Genomic DNA, 18,165 nt, shown 5'->3' with positions numbered 1-18,165 from the left:
CCGGTGCAGAGCCCGCATCACTGCAGACGCCGCACCGATCCGTCTGTCAATCTCCTGCTCCATTCGTCCCTCACTCGTGAACAAGACCCCGAGATACTTGAACTCCTCCACTTGGGGAAGGATCTCATTCCCGACCCGGAGAGAGCATTCCACCCATTTCTTGTGTTTACCTTAAATTCTTTAAAAGTCCTCTTCAATTATCTGGAGGGTTTCAAAGACCAACCAGTTACTCATGTTTGATAGGATGGATGATTTGGATGTGCAGCCAGAGGCTACATGACGGTTCTGACACTACTGATGTCTCGCTTTGTGTTTTTACTTGTAAAGTTATTTATGGATTGTGAACTCTTGTATTCAGGTTTTGCTCCCTGCCAACTGGACTCATTGTTTCATCTTATGTTTGCATTGGCTTGTATTTTGGGATTTCATCAACTATTTAATGTTTAAGAATTGACAGATTGATGAAGATCAATTGTAAAATGTTTTATACGAATAAATTAATTTCTAAGAACATTTCTTTTTTGTTTTTAAATGATTTCATCTTCCTTTGTGTGTTTTACCATCTGCTGAATTTGGACAAAGCTTCGTCATAGCATAAATAAACCGGAATCACTCGTTCTTGTGTTAGATAGGCTCTGCATTTACTGCCAGTTCAGGTGTTATTCTCCCTGTCAAAGAAACAGACTTCCCAAACGTCCATGTCACTATCCTGTAATGCTTATATTTGCATTTCTAAGGTTCTCTGAGGAACTTACAAGGAACCCTTGCTTGTAATGGCTGCTGAGAAAATCCCACTTGCCACCGAAAGAGCAGTCGCCTTCCAATCAGTGGTTCGTTTCCCGGCCACATGTCAAAACGTTCTTGGGCTGAACCCCACGCTGCCTACCGACGCGTTGGTGCTTGAATGTGTAGAAGAAAGTAGCGTTTAGCCTGTATGGACTAAGACGTGCTGTATGAGTGAATGGGTGGATGTGGTGTGTAGTGTGAATCGTCACTTTGACTAGAACCGCGTTATACAAGTACAGTCCATTTGCTACCCTGTTCGATTCCAACTAGTTTCAGGCAAAACGACTGAATGTGGGGAACAATCATGTTAAGAAGTGAGTTAGTTCAAGTTTCCCTTTAATTTATATTGGAAAATACAGACTATTTGAATATCTAGCACCACCACAGTTCTAACATGTCAAAGTAGGTCAAGCTACAAAGGATTAGTCTGTACAACATGATAACCAGCTTACTGTGTTACCTACGGGCTACTGAAGCTGAACTAATACTTGGATGGTACATGTACCTTAGTCGTTCTCAGTAGGTGGTGTATATGGCAGAGAGAAGAGGTCCCAGTACTGAGCCTTGGGGGACCCCTGTGGCGAGGTGGTGCCCTGCAAAAGTGTGACCAAGCCAGGATACTTTGAATGACCGACCAGTGAGGTATGATTCAAACCAGAACTGTGCTCTCCCTGTGATGCCCACGCAAGAGAGTACGGACAAAAGGATACAATGGTTGACAGTGTCAAACGCAGCCGATAGGTCGATCAGGATAAGTACTGATGATTTAGCTGTCTCTCAGGCTTCTTTTTGTCATGGGACTATGTTTAGGTCATGCTTGGTTTTTCACGTTTTAGATCATGTCTTAGTTTAGTTCTTTTCTCATGTTTTAGGTTCAGGTCTTGTGTTTAGTTTCATGTCATGCCACCCTCTCCTGCCCTGCCATCAGCCTCACGTCCCTCACCTGTGTTTTCCCCATCAGCAGCACTCAATCCCTAATCACCCTCCACAGTATTTAGTTTCCGGGTTCCCTTTCAGTTTTTGTGAGATCCTTCCCCGTCACCATCCATGCCACGCTACGCCACGCCACAGTTAAATATTTTTTCCATGCTATGCAAGTGATTTGTTTTGTTAAATAATTTTTCCACAGTTCAGGTTTTTGAATCCGGCTTTCTGTTGTTACTTTGTTTTTGTATAATAAATCTACTTTGCTTTTTTGAATATCCGTGTCCTCTTAACAACCACCCGAACTGACACTTTTAAGGCAGTGGTCCCCAAACTACGGCACGCGGACCACATCCGGCCCGCCTAAACAATTGGAGTGTCCCATTTAACAATCCCTCTAAACATGGCCTATTTTTTTTAGAATTGTATTTTCCTATTATAAAATATCAGCACTTAATTATTAAGGTTGGCATTCCAATTAAGATTTACCTTATTTACAAATTATTTACAGTTGTAGCTCATTTTACCCCCCCCCCCCCCCCCCCCCCCACACACACACACACACACAATGGTATATTCCAACTTGTCTTTGATTGTGATCAACGGACAAGTGCGCGCGGGTGAGGCGAGCTAACAAAAGAAAAGCAGAAAACAAAATGTTGAAACGGAAAATAGATTCGGAGTGTAGAGTTTTTAAACAGCAGTGGACGGATGAATATTTTTTGTCCAGTGCAAGGAAAAGGCAGTGGCGGTGTTTAAAGAATTCAACATTCGCTGGCACTATGAAACTCGCCACAGAGGGCACTATGCTAGTTTACATGGTCAAGTGAGGAGAGACAAGGTGGCTAAGCTAAAAAGTGGAAAAAAGAGTATAAGCTTAAAGCTCAACATGTCAAAAGTAAAAGCTGCCCAGCAGAGTACAATGCTACGCCAAACACAGACGAACCTGTCATCCGTTTGGGCCAGCTTCAAGGTAGCTAAACTGATAGCAAGCTGTGGAAAGTCGTTCAGTGATGGGGAGTTCATTAAGAAGTGTTTGAGTGCTGTCCGGACAAGAAAGATGCCCTGAACGCGGTTAGTCTGTCGGCATCTACAGTAACCAGGCGAATAGAGGAAATGGGACATAATGTACATGTCCAGCGAAAAGAAAAAGCTAAGGATTTTGAGTGTTTTGCATTGGCAATGGATGAGAGCAATGACATGCAGGACACAGCACAACTGCTGATCTTTATTCAGGGAGTTAATTCAAATTTTGAAGTGTCCGAGGAGCTGGCAGCTCTACAAAGTCTCACGGATACTACGACAGGAGAGGATATCTGTTGTAAAGTACGCCAAACAATGGAAGAGTTGGGTTTAGACTGGTCTACGCTGGCTAGCATCACAACGGACGGTGCTCCGAGTATGATTGGTATGTCGAGGGGGCTAGTGGGGTGCATAAAAAGCGAAATGCACCCTCATTACAAGTCCACTGTCTGATTCACCAGCAAGCACTGTGCTGTAAAGTCCTGAAGTGGGAATCTGTCATCAAGGTAGTTGTGTCTGCATAAACTAAAGCAAACCAACTTAAACACAGGCAGTTCCAAGTTTTTCTCTGCGAGCTGGAGTCTGCCCATGGAGACGTGCTTTACCACACTAAAGTCCGATGGTTAAGCCGGGGCAGAGTTTTGAAGCATTTTTACGACTTACTGCCCAAAATCAACGCCTTTCTCCTGACAAAGGGAAAAACTGTCCCAGAGCTGATCGACGCAGAATGGAAATGGGACCTCGCCTTTTTAACAGATGTGACAGGAAATTTAAACGGCCTCAATATACAGCTGCAGGGCAAGGGGAAACTAATCTGTGACCTGTACTCCCACATCAAAGCATTTGAGGTTAAACTGGCGCTGCTTGTTGGACAAGTGCAAAAACAAGACTTCACCAATCTCCCTGCTACTCGAAACCTCTCAGCTGAGAAACCAGCGGTCCCGTTCCCAACCGAGAAGTGCAAGGACGCACTGGAAACGCTGAGGGCGGAGTTCAGTGTGCGGTTCCGTGAGCTTCATGACCACGTTAAAGAAATTTACGTATTCCAGAACCCTTTTGCTGCCGACATTAATGACACCCTGCCTTCTCTTCAGTTTGAACTGGCTGAGTTGCAGACCTGTGATGTGCTGAAAGACGCATTCAACCCCAGCTGTCTCATAAAGTACTATGCTTCCCAAACGAGTCCTACCCCAACATAAGAAAGCATGCAATGAAGATGTCCACAGTTTTTGGGAGCACATATATCTGTGAGCAAACTTTTTCTATCATGAAGCTGATAAATAATTAGATTAGATCAAGATCAAATCCAATCAAATCAAATTTATTTATATAGCACATTTCATGTACAAAACAATTCAAAGTGCTTCACATAAAATAAAAGCATTGCAGCAGGGAGTGGATGAAGCATTAAAATACATAAAAGAATATAAAGAGAAACAAATAAAATAATTAAAATGAATTTAAAAACAAGCAACAGTCCAGATAAGTTCAAAGATATCGTGCAGATTTCATGCATAGACACATGAGAAAAGAAATGTTTTTAACCTGGATTTAAAACTCTCCATTTGGTGAAAGTTTAATCTCCACTGGCAGTTTGTTCCACTTGTTTGCAGCATAACAGCTAAATGCTGCTTCTCCATGTTTAGTCTGGACTCTGAACTGGACCAGCTGACCTGAGTCCTTGGATCTAAGAGCTCTGCTGGCTTTATATTCTCTGAACATGTCACAGATGGATTTTGGGCCTAAACCATTCTGGGATTCGTAAACCATGAGCAGACTTTTAAAATCTATTCTAAGACTCTCAGACCAACACCTGCATCAGTTTCTGAGGCTGGCTGTAACTGGAATAGAACCTGCCAAGCAGCCGCGGCTATTCAGAGACAACAGGGGAAGCCGGGCAGCCTCTCCCATTCTCTGGCGAAATTGCTACATCTTCAATGTTAAATTGACGATAAAACAGTTATTCACAAAACACAAGATTCAAATTCAAATTCAAAAATACTTTATTTATCCCAGAGGGAAATTAAATGTTGATGTAACTAAATTAAATCAAGGAGTTATTATAGATGCTGATGGCTGTGGGCAGGAAAGATTTCCTGTAGCGGTCCGTTTTGCATCCAAACTGAAGAAGCCTTTGACTGAAGAGACTCTGTTTTCCGATAACAGTCTCATGGAGAGAATGTTCAGGGTTGATATGCCCAATACTGCATTTACTTTCATAACTAGAACATGTTGTCCTGTAGCTTAATGAAGTGATTTGTTCTGAAATCGCCGCCGTTCACTGAGGAAATCATGTTATGAAGCCGCCAGTAACAGCCGAGCTTCCGAGCCGGGGCTGCCCGGCTTCAGGAGGGGGCGGGAGAGTCAAGTTTTTTTTCTACAATTCTAGGTCATCATTGGCTAAATCGACAAAAACTCATCACTTCTGGAAGCCCGGCGTCTCTGGGGGTAGATTAGACGTGGGCGTGTCAATATGAGGGGCTGTGTCGTGATGATTGGAGTTAGCGTTTGTCCATCATGAGAGATTCTTTGGCAGCCGAACTTTTAAGCGGGGAGAAGCACGCTGGAACTTCAGTCCAAAAGCGGATACGAAAGAGACTGGTTGTCTGTGAAAGTGCTGTCGGAGTTTCACTCATTTCCCATGGTTTCCATTTCCATCCTCACACACATACACTTTTGTAAATATTACACTGTAAATAAGAAACACATCCTTGTTGTTTAGAAGTTTTGTCAATCATATTCCTGTTGTGCATTTGTTTGTCGTGTTGGCTAGTAGTTTTGTCACAATGGCGGCTATGCTCGCAGCTAAGCAGTTAGCAACACCAAATGTAGTTGACATGCTTTTAGCCAAGCGTAATATGGGCTTCCCCTGTTTTTTAAAAGTCAGCAGCCGCCACTGCTGCCAAGGCTATAAATATCCCTGTGTAGACAAAATACTTAACTATTGTTAACTCACTTTTACTTTAGTCTGTACATACAAAGTCAGCTGACCTAGATAAGATTACTTCACCTGATTTTAACAATTATTCTGTATTAATATTATTTCACTACCTGTAAAGACAAAATACCGACCAATTGTTAACTCACCTGTACCTGTTAAAAATCACATCACCTCATTGTTACCTGACATTAGCTTGTGTTTATATTTTCTATAAATAAAAAGTGTATCTGTGGTACTTCAAATAAATACGTGAAGACTTTTTATTACTTTTTTTTCGCAAACCAACAGGTGGCGCCAAGGCCAAGCGAAGTGCAGCTGCAAAAAACGATCAATATAATCTCCATAATAATACTGGTTGGATGGTCTATCGGGAGATCTACGAGTTATATAAGGAACAGCAGTTCGCTTCAGTTGGGGAAGCGAAGGCACAGTTAGGATGGGTTCTAATGGAGTTCAAGTTCAGTGCTGTCGTATCAGGGTTAATTAATTTGTGTTTGTTTTTTTACTTTATTCTATTTGGTTTTGTGGATAAGACAACATGTGGTTGTATGATGGGTTTTCAGATGAGGTCACTGGGTCAGGACGGCCATAAAATTTAACAACTATGACTGACTTATCAAGCAGCAGCACAAGAATGGGAGGTTCAGCAGTTCGCTTTAGAGCTGGAATGTTAAAGGCATGAGAGGGCCGGTGAAACGGGCCAAAATTCTTGCCCACCTAAAAAAAAATTAAAAACAGAGATAGCATTCTTACAAGAAACACATTTGGTAAAAGCAGACCATATGAAACTTAAAAAGCCATGGGTAGGACAACTTTACCATTCACAATTCAATACCAGGGCAAGAGGAACGGCGATATTAATTCATAAAAGTGTACAGTTTACTCTTAAGGAGTCCATATCAGACCCACAGGGCCGATTTGTCATAGTGACCGGCTCCCTCTTTAATATTTAAGTTGCACTTGCTTGTATATATGCGCCTAATTGGGATGATACCAGTTTTGTATCCAAGCTCATCTCTGTTTTACCTAACATTAATTCTCACCGTTTGATCCTTGGTGGTGACTTAAACTGCGTTATGGATCCGACCTTGGATCGATCTAGCTCCAAGTCGGTGTCCCCATCCAAGATGGCTCATGCTCTATCTACATTTATGAATGAGACGGGCTGTGTGGACCCATGGCGTTTTCTTTTCCCACGTAATAAGGAGTTTTCATTCTTCTCACATGTATATTCGAGAATTGATTATTTTTTTTATTGATAAAACCCTTCTACCCCTCGTTAGGAAAAGTGAATATTCAGCTATTGTAGAGTCAGATCACTCGCCAGTATTACTGGATTTAGACTTTCCCCTTAATCAAGCTCAGCGTCCCAGTTGGAGATTGGACTCAACTTTACTGGCAGATGAAAACTTTTACCAATTGATATCCACCGCCATAGATAATTTCTTACTGACAAATAAATCAGACTCAATAACACCGTCTATCTTGTGGGAGACACTGAAAGTGGTAATTAGAGGTGAAATTATTTCTTACACAGCAGCACGTAACAAATCCAGGAAATCAAAGCAGAAACAACTCATAGACGCAATGCTTGATTTAGATCGCAGACACTCCACATCACCCTCCCCTGAACTGTATAAAGAAAGACTGGGCTTACAAATGCAATACAACCTAGTATCAACCCAGGAAACGGAACAATATCTGCTCAGGTCTTGAGGTTTTATATACGAGCATGGTGAAAAGGCAGGCCGTCTTTTAGCCCATCAACTAAAATGTAGATCGGCAGCTCAGCTCATTCCACAGGTCAAGAAACCCTTTGATGAGCTAACAGTCGACCCTATTGAAATTAATAATATTTTTAAGACTTTTTATTCAAACTTATACACATCTGAATTCCCAGAGGATAATTCGGACATGTTAAATTTTTTGGATAATTTAGATGCCCCCTCTATTAATCCTGACAAGATGTCAGATTTGGATAAACCCATTACACTTAATGAAGTCATCAGTTCTATTTCAGCAATGCAAAGTGGCAAGGCCCCCGGACCAGACGGCTACCCAGTCGAATTTTACAAGAGATTTTCCTCCAAATTAGCCCCGTTGCTACTTGAAATGTTCAACCACTCACTGAATCAGGGAGCCCTGCCACAAACCCTCACGGAAGCTAATATTACACTTTTGTTAAAATCTGGCAAAAATGCAGCTGATTGTGGCTCCTATAGGCCCATATCCCTTCTGAATGGAGATGTTAAGATACTAGCCAAACTTCTTGCTATTAGACTGGATTCTGTTATGATGGACATAATTTTGCCAGATCAGACAGGCTTTATTGGAGGTCGCCATTCTTTTTCTAATATACGCAGGCTCCTCAGTGTTGTTCACTCTTCCGCATCCTTGGAGACTCCCGAGGTGGTTGTCTCCCTGGATGCGGAAAAAGCATTCGATCGGGTTGAGTGGCCCTATTTATTTGCAGTGCTGGGAAAATTTGGATGTGGGCCCAAACTTATATCTTGGATACAACTGTTATATGCATCACCAAAAGCAAGTGTAATTACTAATAAATTGTGTTCTAAGTCCTTCTCGCTGTCCAGGGGTACCAGGCAGGGTTGTCCTCTTAGTCCACTTCTCTTCGCTCTAGCTATCGAACCATTATCTATTATGTTGAAAACCTCACAACGCCTTAAGGGAATACACAGAAAACAGTTAGAACACAGAGTATCCTTATACGCGGACGACCTATTGCTTTACATCTCAGACCCAGTGTCATCTGCCCCTGACATTGTCAACATGTTGCGCAGGTTCGACAGGTTCTCAGGATATAAATTAAACTTTTTAAAGAGTGAATGTTTTCCAATCAATAACCTAGCCCTCCAAATTGCAGAAACGGATCTGCCTTTCCCTCTCTCTAAATCAGGATTTAGATATCTGGGAATCAATGTTACCCGCTCATTCTCTAGTCTGTATGACAAAAATTTTACTCCCCTGATTAATAATCTTAATTGTGATCTTCAGAAGTGGAGTGTTCTAAACCTATCCTTAGCAGGTAAAATAGCATGTATAAAAATGAACATATTGCCGAGGTTTTTATACCTCTTTCAGAGTATTCCAGTCTTCCTCCCAAAGTCTTTTTTCAGACTTGTTGATAAATTGCTGTCGCCATTTTTATGGGGTAGCAAACATCCAAGAATTCGTAAGGTATTCCTTCAGAGACATAAGGCAGAAGGGGGTATGGCTCTACCCAATCTGATGTATTAGTATTGGGCAGCAAACCTACAAAAAATTGTTTATTGGATTCAGAAACCAAATGTTGATTGGTGCCAACGAGAAATTAATGCCTGTATATCATCATCCCTCCCTGCATTATTTACCTCAAAGCTCCCCCTCTCTCATAAACAATACTCCTCATGTCCTATTGTAATTTCCACCTTAAAAATTTGGTCACAATTCAGACAAAATTTTAATCTGACAGACTTCTCTCTTTATAGTCCCATCTGCAATAATCATTTCTTTCTCCCAGCCAAATTAGATCCTGTCTTTCTTCAGTGGCAGAGGGTAGGCTTAAGCAAATTTAGTGACCTCTATATAGATGGAACTTTTGCTACTTTTGATGCTCTCGCCACCAAATTTAACTTACAGCGCTCTAACCTTTTCCGCTATTTTCAGATTCGCCAGTTTGTTCGTACCAGTAGCCCATGTTTCCCTAACTTACCTCCGAAAAAAGGAATAGATATCATTTTGCAAATTCCCACGCACCGTAGAGGTCTTATCTCAAAACTTTATAATAGTATCACATCACTTAACAAAGTGACACTTGACAGGATCAGAGCAGATTGGGTAGGAGAACTTGGAATAGATATCTCCGATGCAACCTGGGATAGTGCATTATATAGAGTAAATGGGACAACCTCGTGTGCTCGCCTTGGCTTAATTCAGTTCAAGGTTCTCCATCGTATCCATTATAGTAAAGTCAGACTCTCTAAGATCTATCCGAATGTCAGTGAAACATGTGAGCGTTGTCATATAGCGAAGGCCGACTTGGCCCATATGTTCTGGTCCTGTAATAAACTATATAATTTTTGGACTACGATATTTCAAACGTTATCTGAAGCTTTTAACAGAGATATCCAAACCAGTGCTGAAATGGCTATATTTGGAGTCCCAGGGGAGGGTATACCAATGACAAATAAAATTAAAAATGTGCTTGCTTTTTCAACTCTCCTTGCCCGGAGAAGAATCCTACTTGAGTGGAAATCAGCACATCCACCCAAAGCCTCCTCCTGGTTGAAAGACCTGACTCTATTCCTTAAATTAGAAAAGATAAAATATTGCATTAGAGGATCGACCCAAAAATTCCATGAAACTTGGACCCCACTTTTATCTTATTTTGAAAAGCTTGAAGCCCTCCCACATGACTGAAAAGTAAACGGGAATGAAGACTCAGAGACCTCAGAAGACCTGTGTAGTGACAATTAAATAAAGCAAATAGCCTACTGGTACTGTCCTGAATATCCACTTTTTCTTTATTTCCTTTCTTTTTTTAAATTTTTAAAAAAAAAAATTTATTTATTATTATCCTATTCATTTATTTATTTTTATTTTTATTTTGTATCATTACTGTCTTTATTATTTTAATCTTGTATATTTTCATGTCTGTAACTTTTTTCTAGTGTAACACTTCAGTCACTGTTTATTTTTATTATTCAGCTTTTTTTTTGTATCGACAGCATGGTGGGGTGGGGGGAAGAAAGGGGATAAAAAAATGAGAAAAATATGTATGTTGAATAACTTTGATCTATGCTCATTCTCTCAAATGAAAAAAAGTTTAAAAAAAAAAAGTTTAAAAAAAAAAAGGGGAATTAGCTCAAATGGTAGAGCGCTCGCTTAGCATGTGAGAGGTAGCGGGATCGACGCCCGCATTCTTCACTCGTCTTTCCTTTGTTTTTGTGCTCTGTGGAGGAAATGATGAACAGCTGGATTTGGCAAAGGTGGGTGCAAACTGAAAGAAAGACAGCTCTTTCACATTAGCCTGAAGTCACACTCGGCATTGGACTAGGCATCCAATCCGGCGAGTTACGTTGACGTGCCGGAATAGTGGACGCCTAGCCTTAACCACTCGGCCACCTTGTCCTCTCGCGTGTTAGTTTAAACATAAAAATTTTCGTCTTAAACTACAGCTGGTATAATTTTGATCTCAACATTGGAGCCTCATTAGATACAATGGCCTTTCGTTTAGAGGGTATGAATTCATCCTCCTTTCACAAAAATAGAATCGTTATTATCTAAATGTGGTTTCATGTAGGGATGTTTGAGGTTGTTTGATTTAAAAATGGGCGAAACAAAATCAATTGCACTTTGGACAAGTCAAATTTAGGGTTGGGGTTATTACAATCTCTTCAGTATATACCCAAATGTGGAAGGCAAATTAGGTCAAATTATAAAGGGCTTGCTTTCCAGGTAAAATGTGGCGGGATTTATGTCCACACTCCTCAGAAATCTTTTCGGTGCTCTTCTGGTGAGAGGCCTTAATGATCATCTTATAAAGGCAAACCAACTAATGTGCAAATTCAAATTTGTTTAAAAAGGGAAAGAAATAAGAATCTGCAAAACCATGAAACACCACAGATTTTCCATGTCTCACTGATCGAACGCAAGACTCTACTTGATACATTCAACCACTCTGAAAATCACTCTGAGAAAAACCAACAAGTTTCAGTTGTAAGATCTATTACTTTTGATGTATCAAGGAATGGATCGTTTGGTCAGAAATGGTCGTTAATTTGGAAGCGCTAAGAAAGCAACAATTAAAGGGGAATTAGCTCAAATGGTAGAGCGCTCGCTTAGCATAGGAAGGGAGCCGATCTTTGAGCCCGTCAACGCAAGTGAAAAGACGCAGAAAATACAGATTAATTAAATATCAGAGACATTTTTCCATGCAGCTTTATCCAGGCGATATCTCTGTGCATTATGGAAGATTTTGAATACTATGTCAATGGACTCACCTGCCGCGAGTTAGATGCGAACCAGATATGTGCCGGACAGAGCTGTGATGCGCCCTCGCGATCAGAAATCCGATCGCGATTTATGACCATTGTATTAATTAATACTTATTTTGTGTATTACTAAGAACATGGCTTTAGCTTTAGGGTTATATGCTCCCAATGACCATTAATGCTTATCTGTTTATTGTTATTATAATAACAATAACAATAGCCATAATGATAATAAGTGTGCCTGATGCCATAGCAGTGTCACGTCATTGTATTGATTCATACTTATAATTTTGTGTTTATTATGAAGAGCATTGCTGTGGATTTAATATCACATGCCCCCCTAATGACTTGTCATGTTTATTTCTGTTTCTGTATAATAATGATAACAATAAAGTGTCTTCAAAGACTGTGGGAGCTGGTATATGGAGTAATATGGAGCTTTCTTGATGATGTACAGATGATGAGTCTTAAATTTTGGTACAATCAGATCTAATGTAGATGAACAAAATGTAAAATAAACAAATATTTAAGAATCAAGAAGAATAAAGAGTCTTTATTGCCATTATACTCACGGTTAAAAGGCACACTTTGTAGTGAAACTATACACACAAGTAAAAAAACTGTACACTAAGTTAAAAAATCTGTACAGAAAAAATATATACATACTATAGCACACAATATACAATATTTACAAGAGAAACAGATTTATTTTGCTGGTCTCTGTTCTGCCAGCCACTCTTCCAGAGTTTTGCCGTTCGAGGCACGTGAGCAAAATGTCTTATTGCCGTGACGACTGTGCCCGAACTCTTTAGTCTTTGGGTGCCCACACTGGCTGCAGGTGTTGTAGCCGACTGCTCTGACATATTTCCTTTTTTGGACTCCACTCTCCTCCTGGAGAGCCCGCCGGCGCCTGTTCCTCTCTGTGAACCGGGACACAGGAGCAGCAGGGGGCAGAATGGGAGGAGCTGGGCCTGCAGTGGGTGCTGAGGCACCAGGCGCTGTCAGCATTATGAACTGCACGGGCTGCTCAGTGTCTGGTGCCGTGGAGGTGGGTAAAATCAATTGCACCCTGGTGGCAGCAGCGGGCCGTCGGCCTGGCCGCAGAACAGGAGCCTGTCCTTCCAGATTTGGAGGGAGGACAAACTCATGCCTGGGGCCAGATGTGGAGGGAAGGAGCCCCAGCTTCTCCTTGGGTGGTGGAAGCTGGTCGGGTGCCAGAGGAATCGGGTTGGTTGCAGTCATTCCCTGAGAAAGGACACTCTTCTCCTGGCTCTTCTGTCGCCGTTGAAACCTGAGAGAAGACCAGTTTTGTTAGATATGTATTCATTAGAGAGCTCTTCAGTCAATTTGAGGTGAATAATGTGCCTGACCTACCATTGAATGAGTGTCCTCTGATTTAGCTCAAAGAGCTGGATCATCGTCTCAGCCAGAACCCGCGGACTGTTGAGCACGAGGTCCCGGATGTGGTGGTAGTCGCAGAGTATCTTGGTCCATCTGGGGGTGGAAACTCCAGCCTTCTTGGTGGTGGTCTTGTGCAAAGTGCACAGCCGTGCGCACATTGCCTCCACCAAGCGGCTGGTGCTGGGCCACTGCGCTGGCCCCCCAGGATGTCCAATCAAGCAGCGCTTGACACTCTCCACACCCGGCGTGACTCCAGACCGCTTAGGAGCCTTAAAACGGCCACTTGTCAGTCTGGGCTGATGACGAGGCTGGTAGTTGACCCGCTCTTTGTCTCCTTCAGGGAGAGCTGTCCACAGCTGGATGACCTGGGTTACCTGCAGCTCAGTGAGGTAAGAAGCCTCACGGAGACCCACCAGGTAACCCGCCAGATCCTGGACCTTGTCCCACCCAGCGATCCCATCTGGTCCGAAGACTGCTCCCTAATAAATGAATTGATTAATAGTAATATATATGAAATAAAATGTCATTAGATTGAAATAGCCAGTAATGTGTCTTACCTGAGAAGTGTCAGGAAGCGCTGAAGGGCCAGCGACAGCATGTTGTCCCCCGTCATGTGACGTGGACGGCAGGTCAGCAGGTGATGGAGGGGCCTGAGGTGGTGAGGCCTGAGGACTCGTCATCAGCGATGAGGGCCTGTTCTCCAGATCACGGGAGAGGTCATCCTCGTGGAGCTCAGGAATGGTGATGTCGTTGAAGGTCTCCTCTTCAAACCCCTCATCCCGTACGTCCTCATCGCTGACTGCCTCCACCAGCCTGTCCTCCTCCTCTGGGCTCTGGAGCACAGGAGTCAGTGTGTTGCCGGTCTGGCTGTACAAGTACTCCATTCCCAGCAACTCACCTACAGAAACAACACATAAAACAGAAAGTAATTAATATTTCACCTTACATCTATCTAACAGTTTGTCTTCACCTGGACTGCAGCTACACTTTCTCTTCCCGCTGCCTTTAATACATTAAAGGTTTAACTGATTAATAAATAGTGTTATTAAAGGTCACATTAATCCCGCTGTTCTTTTTCATGTTGAATGGGGCATTATTTCTTGCCTGTGTATGCTCCAGGCGTGCGATAACGCTCATCCCAGCATCTCCCGAGCACCCTTTGGCTGACCTGGTCCACTGCCTCTCTCAGAGCGCTGCTGTAAGCGCGGAAAGCAGGTGCTCCTTTGACGGCGTCCTCCATCCGGTCATCATTCCAGCGCATCACCCCTTCAAGGAGATACGCCTGGAAATGCGCATCACTGGCACTGGTTCCTGAAGGGAAATAAACAAAGAAGCGTTTGTCACATTCGTACAAGATATTCACTACATATGACATACATATGCTGTGAAGGATCTGTAACCTGTCATAGAATTATGTTAAAAAATAATTGTCTTTACAACCACACATTGAGACAAAATAGGTAGTAACCCATATGTAGGCAATACCTGGAATAAATCTGTTCAGGTGGAGGTGGAAGGACTCCAGGGAGGTGGAGCCACGGGCACACCTGTAGCAGCACAGCTCCACACCGCCTTTCTTCAGGGTGCCTGTCCTGATGTAAAGTGGGAAGTCCTCTGGGTCTTGGATGCAGCCCACATGTTTCCTCTGCTCCTGCCATATCTGCTGGATCCGTTCATGGTCCAGCAGAGGAACGCCCAGAGTGTCCTTCCCACTTACACTGTCAAACAGACTGATCAGTGAGCCAATCAGTCTGGTGGTCTCCTCCACCCCTCTGGTCCTCCTCCTGCAGTGCAGCGCCAACTCCCTCCGGGTAATACGAGTGGTCAGCGCCTCCTCCGAGATGTGGCCGATCCTCTTTGCTGCCAGCTCACCCTCCTTGGCACGGCGCAGAGCAGCAACATCTTCCGGATCCCACTCAAAAATGCACGTGGACAGGCGTGCCATGAAGATGCTGTACATGAGATGGGCCTCAGTTGTGACGCCTGCAGCAAACCGCCGCATGAAATGCCAGATATCAAGGCGCACCTGAAGCCCATCCCACTCTGAAAACATGGCCTTCACCCGACAAGGGCCATGCTGACTGCAGCAGTCTCTGTCCACGTACATCATTCTGGGTGGCGCCTCTCCTGCCACACTGTACCGCTTCATCAGGCCAGCTGCCATCGCGTCCAGTGCTTGTCCCTCGCCGGCTGTCAGGACCGAGACAAGAACCTGACCGTGCTCGTTGCCCACATTCGTGCACCAGGCAGCTGTACCTGCAGCAGCACCAGCAAGTTTCTTGGTGACCTATGCAGAAAAGATAAAGATTAGAAAAAAAAAAGAGTTCAAATCTGTATTCATTATGTATACACTCAAAATTCTGCTTATAAACAGAGCTGTGATACCTTTTTCGTGGAGTCCATCTTGAGGACAGAGCCAAAGATGCTGGTGATTTTGGCTTTGACCTCATGAAGTCGCCCAAGAACATCCCTGGCATACACGGCTAACAGCCACTTGGGCTTGGGAAGCGCAGGTAAGAGGGGAGGCTCAGCGAATGCAGGGGGGCGCACTACAGAGGACCTTGTGAATGGTTCACAAGCTGTGAGGTACTGCAGGACACGCTGCATCCGTGTTTCGCTGTGTTGTTCCAGCAGCTTTTTGTACAGCTGAGTCACACTGTTGCCCATCGTCCTCTCCCTCATCATCCTCAGCACCCGGATGTCACATGAGTATCTAAGGGAAGGAAAGAGTGTAATGTCAATAACAACTCAAATGCAAGCACCTCATAATGGTTAACATTCATTATGAATGACCTGTATGTAAGCAAAGCTGGAAACTGGCTGCGGTGGCCCATATCCAGCTGGCCTAAGATGTCCTCGGACCAAGCAGGATACTTTTTAGAGCAGCCTTTGCACTCCAGGTACTCAGTGGCAAGGTCATACCACCCGTCAATGTCCAACACCTTGCGCACCGTTTGGTACAGCCCTGCTGCTGTTAGTCTGCGCTTGCCACAGGCTGGACGGACACAGACGAGAGGAAACAGCCACATCTTCTGGGGCATCCACAGGAAGACTGGCCGACAGAAGAACTGGTCGGGTGAGGCGGGAGGCTGGCTGTGGATGAGGGGGGGCTGAGGAGGATGCCACCAAAGCTTCAGCGGAGCCACCAGCTCCGGCTTACCGGTTTGTGGGTTGGTCTTGAACAAGGTGCGCCGAATCCACTCCTGCTGGAAAGGTGGAAGCTGACTCTTCCAGTGACTGGGAAGCTCAGCCGGTGGCTGATGAAGAACCAGACCCGGTATCGCTGCTGGTGGAGGATCGGCACCGGCCTCGAGATGCACAGTGGCTGCAAGAGCTGATGAAGGAGAAACGAGGCAAGCAGGCAGCAAAACAATATTAGATTAACCGTTGCGTTTGATAGTAAGATGCCATAAATGCAGCTCACAAACAGGCGCAGTGCAGAAATACTACAGAAAGAAACTGAAGGAATAGTTTTAAGAAGCAAAGAACCCAGTGTACACTTTCTGATGCAAGAAATATGAAGCTGTGAATACAAGAAATGATGTTAAAAAAAGTAACAATTAAATGGAATAGAGCAAGTAAAATGATGCAAAATGAATTCAGTAGTATTAATGATGCCCACAGATATGAAACATGCACACAGACACAGTAAAGAGACTACGATTACTAATCGATTCTAATGGTTAGAACAAGGAATGGCCACCGTCTGTGGGCTCAGAGGAGCTGAAGCGTGAATGAGAGGAGCATGCAGTGTAACTGCGAAAAATGCCATTAAATTCAGGTGATTGTATTAGAGCACATGGGTGTGCAGAGTTAAGTGGAAGTGAGCTGGGGGAAGCAAAATCAAAAAACAATACACAGACACCTTTGTACATCCTTAAGGTTTGGAAGAAGTGCACTCAAAGAATGCTTCCCGGTTGATAGAATTCTGTATTGTGAAGAAAAATATATTAAAACACAGAAGTTTTCCACAAAATAATACTTTTTAGTGTTGTCACTAAACATTCTCACAATATGTGTGTCATATGCCACACCTGTATTTAGCTGTGCTTCACATTGCTCTGCAGCAGATACCAGTTCCTCATCATCAACCTCAGAAGTGCCTGGAGAACAAATGTTTAAACCATCAGGCCTGCTGCTAACAACGCACAGAGACAAATGTACACAGGATGGTGCGTACTTACCAGAGGGGAAAAGCTGCCGTTGGGCCAAGTGTTCCGTCAGGGCTTTTGAAGGTGGTGGCAAGGGGCACTGTGGTGCTGGAGCTGCAAAAAGGTGGAGGCTCTGCGTTTTACAAGTCTGTAAAATGGTAAAGCTACACAAGTAGAACTGATGGAGGGAAAATTCAAACTGCTACTCACAGGGTTTGGCTGGTGATGTCAGCTTTTTTGCCAGCTGTGAGGGAGACAAATGTTTGCTCCGTGCCAGCAACGCTTTCACAGTGGCAGTTTTCCATGGGCCAGTTTGGATTCCAGAGGAGGTGGAGGCTGCAGGTGGAGGTGCAGGGGAAGTGGAGGCTGCAGGTGGTGCAGAGGAAGTGGAGGCTGCAGGTGGTGCAGAGGAAGTGGAGGCTGCAGGTGGAGGTGCAGAGGAGGTGGAGGCTGCAGGTGGAGGTGCAGGGGAAGTGGAGGCTGCAGGTGGTGCAGGGGAAGTGGAGGCTGCCGGTGGTGCAGGGGAAGTGGAGGCTGCCGGTGGTGCAGAGGAAGTGGAGGCTGCAGGTGGAGGTGCAGGGGAAGTGGAGGCTGCCGGTGGTGCAGGGGAAGTGGAGGCTGCAGGTGGTGCAGGGGAGGTGGAGGCTGCAGGTGGTGCAGGGGAAGTGGAGGCTGCTGGTGGTGCAGGGGAGGTGGAGGCAGGTGTCTGTCTCTTCAGACATATGCCTTGAACACGGCCATGTTGGTGTTGGGCCGGGCATCTGCTCTCAGCAGGTACTTAATGAGGGCCTGGGCCTCCCTGCTCTGCTCCTCATAAACCTCCTTCATGGAGCGGCCCTTAAAATCTCCAAACTCCACCATCAAACAGCCCGAGTCTCCAGTTTCCCATGCTCTTGCCTGCATGCCCTGCTTCTTCCTATACTTCTCCAGCTCCTCTGTCATCTCTCTG

The sequence above is a fragment of the Odontesthes bonariensis genome, chromosome 11 (genome assembly GCF_027942865.1).
Source record: "Odontesthes bonariensis isolate fOdoBon6 chromosome 11, fOdoBon6.hap1, whole genome shotgun sequence".
Taxonomy (NCBI): domain Eukaryota; kingdom Metazoa; phylum Chordata; class Actinopteri; order Atheriniformes; family Atherinopsidae; genus Odontesthes; species Odontesthes bonariensis.
The sequence above is the reverse complement of the archived record's forward strand: the minus strand, read 5'-3'. Positions refer to the sequence as shown.